Below are 10,895 nucleotides of genomic sequence, written 5' to 3' on the forward strand. Positions count from 1 at the left end.
AGCTAAAGAGAAATTCATTCGTATGCTGCTATTTTCATAATATAGAGTAATTTTATTTATATTTAGACAGCGTTAGGCAAGGTGTCCCCAATTACGGTTTACTCACATGTACACTAGGTATTATAGACACAAATAAAGTTTATTATTATTGTTATTATTACTATCATTATTATTACTATCATTATTATTACTATTATTATTATTTATACTATTATTATTATTACAGGAACCAATATGTGCTCTCCGCCAACTTTAAACATATTACCACTAGCTAACGACGACTCAAGAAGCATAGCGATAATAAAAGGATCAATACCTACATTTACCATTGACCTTACACACGACTGCAAACTTCCCAATACCCTCATCATTCAGTGGAATACAGCCTTTATCGATGATGTTACCAGCCAAATGTCGCCTTTGTCGCCTAAAGGACTGAACTCCCGCAAGATTACTCTCGATCTCGATTCGTTCGATACAAGTATTATTTACCTTGAATGTGTGGCTTACACACTTGGATTGGAAGGCAACTTTGTACGTGACTTTAGATTCATAAGAATTGTTGAGGCAAGTTTGGTTGCTAAGATCGAAGGTTTCCGTTATGCGATAAAAGGTGGAAATAACATTACAATAGATGGCTCCAAGTCCACTGCACAAGGAGATCCAGAATTTTTGAACGACATCAACTTAGATTTCAGCTGGTTTTGTCAGAAGAGGAAATCCAATCATACAAATGTTGAAGGTTATACAACACAAGAAAATTCAAGTTGTTTTGGAAAACCAATCGCCGAGATCATATCGAAAGAAAAAGTTTTAAAAATCGACAACAATGATTTAACTGGAGGAATGGAATACGTGTTTCAACTCGTAGTCAATGCAAACGGTGTAGCAGCAACTGCACATCTCACAGCGACGGTAGAACTCTTTACAAACATATCGATAAGGTATACATTAGATCAAAATTTCGCTTTTGTCAACCAGTTTTCAGTTTTCAGCTTTACTTTAAAGTTAACAACTTTAGTACTTTCAATTAAAGTAGTTCAAGAAGAAGGGTATTATTAAGGGTTTATCAAGATGATTCTACGCAGCAGACCACTTCAACCTGTATCCCATTAGTACATCATAGGAAAATTTCAGAATACTAATTAAATATATTGTCCTTCAGGTGCATATCAAACTGCCTTAGAAAAATAAACCCTACAGAAAAACAACTACTTGGCTGTGAATGCACTGGAAGTGCTTGTGCAAATCTGATTGAGTACGAATGGTCTTTCTTTTTGTTTGATAAGCAGACAAAGAAATACAAAGCAATCAAATTAGATGGTAATGTAACCTCAATTTCCAAGAGTGGAATACAGCTCCAGATCAACAATTTTGAACAGCTAATAGGTTTCAAGAACGACAAAGAAGAAGAATTTGAGATAAGACTTGCTGCTTATATTGATAACCTCGCTTATGTCCAAACCAAGAAATACTTTGTTTTGAACGCAGTTCCAAGTAGTCAAATCGGTGAAGAAGGCTGTTCTATGGTCCCACGTGAAGGCTATGCAATGAACACTTATTTTAATATGTCATGTGAGAACTGGAAAGACGATGACCTACCTCTGACTTACAAATTCCAGTACGTCAGTGAATTTGGAATGATTATTCTGCAGTCTGGATACTCGCCTCGAATAAGCTCGCAGCTTCTCCCAGGAAATAACGCATCTAATTTCACTTATGACATAATCATCACGGTTACTGATTCCCTTGGTGCACCACAACAGACGCGGTTTGAAGTTAAGGTACGCTATCGTGTGACGCAGTGTCTTTACATAATAATCCTTTCTCATATTATCAAGATATCAAGATAAGATATGATAGGGTGAGAGAATATTATTTTACATCCAATCCTGTCTCATATTACAATGATATAGAGTTAAGATACGGTAGGGTGTGACATTATGCCACTACATCCAATCCTGTCTCATACTATCATGATATCAAGTTAAGGTACGGTATGGTGTGACGCTGTGTCTTTACATACAATCCTGTCTAATATTATCATGACATAGAGTTAAAGTACGGTAGGGTGTGACGCTGTACCTTTACATACAATCCTGTCTTATTTTATCATGATGTCAAGTTAAGGTACGGTAGGGTGTGACGCTGTGTCTTTACATACAATGCTCTCTCATATTATCATGATATAGAGTTAAAGTACGGTAGGGTGTGACGCTGTGTCTTAACATACAATCCTGTCTCATATTATCATGATATAGAGTTAAAGTACGGTAGGGTGTGACGCTGTGTCTTTACATACAATCCTGTCTTATATCATCATGATGCCAAGTTAAGGTACGGTAGGGTGTGACGCTGTGTCACTACAGCTAATCCTGTCCCATATTGTCATGATATCAAGTTAAGGTACGGTAGGGTGTGCGGTAGGGTGTGACGCTGTGTCACTACAGCTAATCCTGTCCCATATTGTCATGATATCAAGTTAAGGTACGGTAGGGTGTGACGCTATGTCTAAGTCCAATCATGTTCCACAGTATTATGATATGTTCCAAGTCTTAACTGTCGGTTCTCTGATATAAAAAATAGTTAAAAAATAAACAAACTTGTTAAATATGAATTTTTTTTACTTTTCTAATAAAATCGAATCCGTATTCCATATTATAATAATTGATTCACGTTGATTAGCATCATTCCCCCCTCCCCCCAACGATAGAACGATAGAGCGTTTTTATTAGGAAATTAACAGATAAAATAGATGGCAGCACTATTGGTTGTTTCTAACGAAAGAAATTAATGACGAAGGCATACCAATATGGCGGTTGCGACGCCATGTAAAAAAGCTATATTCATGCATCCGAAATTCAAATGTTCTTGACTTCATGTTTGCTATTTCTACATTAGGTGTTACTTCCTTCGGCGTCTGAGGCGAAATCGATGATCAACAACATTGACAATGAACTGAATGATTTAATGAATAGCGGCAATCCCGAGAAAGCAGCAGATATGTCCTTGTTTGCACTCTCTTTGCTCAACACCTTTGACAAAAACCCGTTAACAAAAATCAAGGTAAAACGAAGCAGAATTTATCACTCATCAACCAGATAGAATAGAATTGTATTGAATTTGTGTTGAATAATGTTTTCACTCGATTGCAGGAAGGTTGTAGTATACAGTTATACATATATACCAAAACAATCAGCCAAAACCGGTATTGCTAACCGCTAAAACTATCAAAACAGTTCTATTCGGAACTATGACTCATGACCTCAAACTGAGAACCTCAAAATGATTTCTTCAGATCCTCCAACAGTGTCTAACAGGAAGGACACTAATCACTAAAAGACCTTTTGGTTAGAGCTAAAATACCTTCCATTTAAATAAGTTTTTTTTGAAAACGGCGAATGTAGAAGGTGAAGGCAGTGTCATTTTATCATAAATGTTAGATACAAAAACATGAAAAAATGAATATCTCTTTACCCGTTCATTCATATTTCAAAAAATAAAATTTTATAAATTTTTTTTGAGATTTTAAGTCCGTGAAGAATATAAATAATATGATATGAGCGCAATGAGATATATAGAGGATATTACATGGGCGCGCGGAGATACGAAATTTATCTTCGAGTGTTGAAAACTCACTCTTGAGAGATTTTCAACACGAGAAGATAAATTTCGTATCTCCAAGCGCCCATGTAATATTCTGTTTATTATACAATTATCCATAAAATCAATTTCATAAGCTTTTAATTATTATAAAAAGTTTTTATTTATAAACTAATAGCTTAAATACACATGGTAACGATATTTTCACATACTTCGCTGTATTTTTAGTATTGACAGGAATGGCATTTACTTTCATTTTTTCAATTTCCCCATCGGAAATTGTAGCAAAACGATTGTCGGTTGATGCCATTTTGTTGCCGACTCAATATTCCGAGATTCAGAGGTGAATATCGTACATTATTATACGACTATTACGTAATTTTACCTTATAAGGTCAAGAGAACTCGCAAAATATGGCACCGTATTATGCTAGTCCTGTCCCGGTTTAACCGGTTTAACCGGGACAGGACTAGCATAATACGCTCGCAACTTTTCGCAACTTTTTTCATCATGTTTCGAGGTGAAAGTGACCCAAATTTTGACCTAAATCTTCACTATGACACGAACACTGACCTAGATTTCCTAGACATCAATTTTGAAATAGATGACGATGTTCTTTTAAAAGTTTTTGAAAACCCGCAGGATACGACAGTCGAAGTACAGAAGGACAACGAGCTCGAGACCACTAATTTCGCCGATGAAGATGAAGTATCAACATTCATAAGAGAAAACAGGAACAAAAACACTGCAAAAAAGACACATAACGATTTACAAGTCTTCTACAGGTGGGCAAAAACGATTAAAGAAACAAGAAAAATTGAAGAGATACCGCCTAATGAGCTGGACAAACTACTAGCCTGTTTTGTGGTAAAAGTACGCAAGCAAAATGGCGATGAATTTGAACCAGATACTCTTACCTCCTATTTCCGTAGTATCGACCGCTTCCTTAGAGAACAAGGCAAACAATACTCCATTTTGCTGGATAGAGAATTCAACCGTTCTCGGGAAGCCTTGGCTTGCAAAAGAAAGGAGCTTCGTAGGCGTGGGAAAGGCCAGAAGCCAAACAAGGCACAGGGGCTGAGTACAGACCATATTCAGATATTATGGCAAAAACAACAACTTGGCAACAATTATCCTCAAGTCCTTCTGCGTACAGTTTGGTTTCACAACACTGTTTACTTGGGTTGGAGAGCACAAGATGAGCACCATCGTGTAAGATACGGCGACTTTGAAGTCAAAACAGATGGAGAAAGAGAGTACGTGGAATGGATTAAGGAACGCGGAAGCAAAACTAGAACAGGCGAAAATGAGTTCGTCCCGAATCGTCCGTTCAATCCTAAGATGTTTGCAACTGGTGGACCTCGTTGTCCAGTGAAATTATTCAAGGAGTACATTTCTCATGTACCACCAGAAATGAAAAAATCAGAATCTCCTTTCTACTTGGCAGCCATTCAAAAACCATCATCAGAGATATGGTACAAGAGACAACCACTTGGAAAGCACTCGCTGGCACAGTTCATGAAAGAATGTGCAAAGCCGCCGGTATTGAAGGCCGTTTTACCAACCACTCGGCACGAAGAACCATGATTTCAACGCTACGAAAAGAAAACGTAGAGCCTCTGAATATAATCGCCCTGGCTGGCCAGAGAAACCTAAAGTCTTTGGATAGTTATTCAGAAGCGTCAACAGAGCAACAGCACGTTATGTCTTCCAAATTAAGTGAGCACATCGAAGGAAGAAAACTAACGAAAGATTCGGCCTTGAGTCCTAAAGTACCGCTTTAACTTTCCAGTACTCTGACATCCAATCCATTTGGGCCTGCAGAACAGCCAGAATCCAATCAAAGCATGTTTTATGGAGCTGTTTTCAATAACTGTTCTATCAACTTTGGTAGAGATCATCATGCTTTGGCGGTTGAACCATCCCCCAGTTTTAAGAAGAAATTCAAGAGAATTGATCCATTAAACAGCGACGATGAGCCATAAGAACTATTGAACTCACTAAGCTTTTTGTTTTTTGCTGGAATTCGTCTTCATGATTCTAACTTTTCAAAACTTTTGATTGTTAGTAAACTTATTTTGAATCGATGCGAAATGTGATTTTACGAAGATCATATCTAGTTTGACGAGTTTCATGTCAGTTGTCATGTAATTTGCCTATTGACCAATAAGATTAAAGGCACTTAATGGGTTTCCTTGTGTTTACGTTTTTTCTGAGATAGCGTGCGGACATTGAAAGCTCAAAAAATACTGATAAACTCGCTCAAAAAGGGACAAATACATATCAATTTTCAATGTCGTATAATAAATAACTTATTTGGGTTTTTCCCGTAATACGGGCTGATATTTTACTCATTACTCGTATTTTTCCTCGTCCCTACGGGACTCGGAAAAATACATTCGCAACTCGTAAAATATCAGCCCGTATTACGAGAAAAAACCCAAATAAGATATAAATATTCACCTCCAATTAACTAATGAGCGCGCGCGTTCTTAGAAAGTACACAAGTTGGTATATGCTAAAAAGTGATATGAATATTAATACAATAATGTATTTAACAATATTCAAAAAATCACTATATTTTTTGTCATTTTGAGTTTCTAGCCGCCGTAAATGAAACTGTAATTACTTTGTTTTTCCTCAGACAAAAAACAGTATTCTTCATCATTTGAGCAAAGCTAAAACAGTGTCACTTCCTCAAGTAAGCAAATTTGGTGTAGTCGTTAAGACTACTACGAATCAAACTGAAAGACTCGGGCATCAAACGCAGGTAACATTATTCATGGCAGCTACTTAAGTGAATACAGATCGCGATTCTATATCTATTTGAATACCAGCTTATAGGAAAACACCTCTTTCCAAGGGCAGATCTAGCCAAAATTTTAGGGGGGAGGGGGCTAACTGAGTTTAGGGGGGGCTGATTGAGTTTCTTCCGTCAGCACAATGGAAAGCAATATAAAAAAGTAACTGGTAATAGCTCATGACTAACTCAATTTATATTTTTGAGGTCACATATTTATGTCTGTCTTCTGCCTGACATAAAGTTACTGACACCAAATATTAAAGATACATCAGTCCTTTTTCTATGTTGAGTTATATAAGCACCACGGAAAGTGAGGCCGAGAGAAGCACTGCCAGCCGCAGGCGAGTGCTTAGCTACATTTCTCGAGACACCTTTCACTCGAATTCCCAATTGTTTACGTACATTCTCCTTAGCAAAGCCTCAAATGTTTTCTTTCATTTTAGACCTCTCAAAAGTTGTGGGCGTTGCTCTTCAAAATTGTCGACTATTTCTTAGCACATTGCTTGATATGTTTGTTTTATGGTTATTTTGTTTTGTTTTATAGCAGTGAATTGTACCTGCAGGGGAAAAACTGCGAATGAATTTTTTTTGGTTTATTCACAGAAAGATGCAATGAATCTGATCGAGAATGCATGCACAACCATGACATCGATTGTGGTTAATAAAAGTTCTGACGTCAACCTCGGATTGATACAGTTTATCGCCGAGAATTTCGTGACAGGAGTTAGTAATGTACTAAACTCTTCCCTAGGAGAAGTTAACACTACACTATTAGATTCAACTGACGTCGACATCGAATTAAAAGAAAATACCATCGAACAAGTAAGAAAACTTGCAAAGAGAAGCGTACCATATTGTTATAACAAGTGTTGTGTAGGCCTTTGAGCTGTTGATTAATATTGGTATCAAGGGCGATAGGGAGGTGAAACGCTTCTCCTTCTAAAAGTTAGTGGCTTTGTGCCTAAGTTGAATCTTTCTAGATATACACTAGATTAAATATGGTTGAGGTAATGTTTTTGGTTCAAACGTTCAACAGAGAATCCGTTTCTTACGTCTTGACTAGTGCGTTCCATAGGGTTAACCCACGATAGTACAACGTCTTTCGAAAAGAATTAGTCTTGTTCCTTTAGTCTTGCTACGCGTTTTACGCCCACTTTTGTTGACGCACGATGACGCACGATGAAGCGACAAAAACACGACAGGGAGGGCTAGATGACAGATCTGCAAGCTTTGAAAAGCTTGGAAGAATCTACCAAACCGACCATCCAAACGATGGATATCATGCTCTCTGCCTGTATGTGGAGAAATTAAATCCCGAATGTGAAGCATTCTTTCAGTTCCCGAAGCGTTTTTGGAATGGCGAGCAAGAGAAAGTTTGGATTTGAGCGACGATGCCTTGGTGTAAACAAGCTCGGAGAGATGATGAAAGACCTTAGCAGAGCCGCAATCTTGTCACAGATCTACACTAACCACTGTGTGAGGGCCACTGCTATCACATTGTGGTCCAATGCTGGGCCGTCAAACCGACATATTATGTCTTTATCTGGCCAAAGGAATGAAAATTCCCTCCGTAGTTACAACGCATCCATCGTCACAACAGCTACAACTATGCAGCAATGTCTTGTCATCTGCACTAAACTCAAGCTCCAACCAGCAGTTGATTCCAGGCCAGCTGATGCCTCCAAACCAGCAGATGGTTTCACGCCAGAATCCATGCATAGCCTCTAACCAAAACATCTATAGCAGGCACGACGAAAGCTTCTCCTTCGCTGGAATGTTCGCCGGGGCACAGATTAGCCACGTCCATGTACAATTTAGCCGCGATCAAGCAAGGGATTGACTTACATTTGACGAAGTTTACGTCTCTTACTGGTTTGAAAACATTTCTGTCGATATTTTGTGTAATTTAGCTCATAAATCAAGCCAACTTTCGACGATTTTCTACTTCTCCGCGTGTAACTTCGCCGCTCAACAGAGAAAAAAATTTGACATTTCAATCCCGCTTTGTGATTGGCTAGTTAAGAAAAATGATGATGTATTAAGAATTTGTATTTTGATCGCGAAATAAATGATTTGATCTACCTTTGTTTCGTGCTATTTTATCTTTAAAGTTATTTTATAAAAGCAATAGAAAATGTTTTCCCTGTCTTTACATAGCCTGATGCAAACACTCGGGAAGGTTGGGAGAATTCTCGACGTGTTATGCAAACCCTCGACTACGTCTCGGGTTTGCATAACCGTCTCGAATTCTCCCAACCTCCCCTCGTGTTTGCATCAGGCTATGTAAACACGGAAAAAATTTTCTATTACTTAACTGCATTAGTAAGACCTATTTTAGAATATGTTTCTTGTTTGTGGTCACCCTATAACAAAAAATATCGCAGTCTACTAGAGAATATTCAACGCCGCGCAACTAAATTTATACTTAATTATCCAGTAAAAGAAGTAACGTACATAGACAGGATGATACAGCTAAACTTACTTCCTCTAGAAATATACATGCAGAGATATACATGACTTAGTACTCTTGTTTAAATTTAAGGCTTGGCTCATTTCCGCTAATTTTGAACGCTTTTTTCTTCCTCAAACAAGTAGTTATGCTACTCGTAAATACGATCCCGCCAACTTCCGTTTTCATTTTAAACACTCTCAGAATTATTTTACTAACTCCTATTTTCCTAGATCTGTTAAGTGATGGAATAACCTCCCACATTCCTTTAAATATGTATTAACTGTTTCACAATTCAAAAGTTTACTTTTTGAGCACTACAAAACTAAGCTTAGTACTTACAGTCCGCCATAGTGTGATGCTCATGTAATAGTTTATAAGTTTGTTTATATAAGTATTCTTAAGTTTTAGGCCCGGGTAAGGCACCATGCTTCACGGCAGGTTGAACCGAAAAGCATTATTTTTGGGACTTTACGTTCCGCTTTGGGTTCGGCTCATGAACAGACATATTTTATATTTTCTTAATTAACGTAAGGAGTTGAATTTCAATTGGGGCTATCGCCCTGTTTTCATCTCCGGCCGCCCTTAGCTTTGTATGTTGTGTATTTAATTGTATTATGTTTCGTTGCAAATTCCAATAAACTAAACTAAACTAAACTTCTCCTCTTTCTCTTTTAGAAAAAACATATATCCAAAAAGTCCGATACAGTGATAAAAGATGTAGCAGCAACTATTACGTATTTAATGAATGTTGGAGATGGTCCAAGAGTGGTACGGTCAAATAACGTAGCTGTTCGTGTAGAAAGAAATACGCCGGCTTCCTTTGATAGAAAGGTGATTGGAGAAGGAAGAAGTAAGATAATTTTGCCTCCTTCTCAAGACATACTTCTTAACACAAATTCAACTCCGAAAGTCATGGACTGTCAGGTAAATCAATTTTAAAACATGATTTTTATATTAAATTTTATTAAAATATTAGTAATTCCACAGTACCTATCAAAGAATAACTGTCCCTAAAGATATAAGAAAGTGTGTTTTTTATTCTAGTATAATGCTACCATGAAAACTGTAACCATTTTTTCTGGTTATCGAGTTGGTATGTAATATAGATGGTTTTTTTATACAGATTATTGAATATCCGGTCAACCCATTCTTCTGGCACAAGAGTTCAACAGCTGTTAAATCTTCTGTTCTCGACGTAAGCATTTACACAGACACGGATGAAATGATGAAACTGTCTTTACTGGAAAATCCAATTAATTTATTCTTACCTCGAATAAACCCTGACCCAAAACAATTCGCAGGAAGAAATTATTCTGCAGTTGAAATGAACTACTATCTAAAACCTGGAAGCATTACTAACACAACTGAGTACATGCGCTACCACAAAATTCTTATTCCTACGCCGTATGTCAGTGTTACCATGATTCTTATTCCACAAACGGGAGAGTACATCGAAGTCTTCATCAGAGCCAAAAAACGACCGACACCTCTTCTGCAATTTTACAAAAAGATCCTTCCTGATCTATCCTCTTGTAATGATTCTAACATCAAAACTTTCAATGTCCAGAACTGCACTTCAGACCCATACAAATTAGAGATATCAAGTAATACATCTGGCACAATTGGATTACACTACATTGGCTTGCGCCATGTGCCACAAAAGCCAAACGAGGAAGTCTTAAAATTAAATGATTCGATTTTAAACGAAATTAAAATAGCTTTCCTCAAACTTTTCAAGAGAAGTAGAAAAGAGGTGAACGATGATAGGACTTCAACGGAAACCCCATGCAAAAGTAACAATGGCCGCCAAAAACGCTCCTGCGTTGGAGTAAAAGACCCACCTACGACCCCTCCAAATGATGTGACGTTACATCCAACATTTAATCCTTTAACTGACGTCAAGTACCACCTGGATTCATATTTGTCATCTTGCTTATTTTGGTCGGAAGAGGAAGAAAAATGGAAAAGCAACGGCTGCAAGGTAATCGTCCGTATTTTATAATTTTGGAAAATATACTATTATTATTATCATCATCA

At 37.4% G+C, this 10,895-nt stretch overlaps 1 pseudogene; it reads left to right on the forward strand.

Annotated features, from left to right (window-relative positions):
- Positions 1–4,032: 4,032 nt before the first annotated feature.
- Positions 4,033–5,794, forward strand: LOC148905160 (uncharacterized protein KIAA1958-like; annotated as a pseudogene).
- Positions 5,795–10,895: the final 5,101 nt, after the last annotated feature.

This window comes from Actinia tenebrosa, unplaced genomic scaffold (assembly GCF_029948245.1).
Source record: "Actinia tenebrosa isolate PJP-AT-01 unplaced genomic scaffold, QUT_ActTen_1.0 PGA_scaffold8__29_contigs__length_14323225, whole genome shotgun sequence".
Taxonomy (NCBI): domain Eukaryota; kingdom Metazoa; phylum Cnidaria; class Anthozoa; order Actiniaria; family Actiniidae; genus Actinia; species Actinia tenebrosa.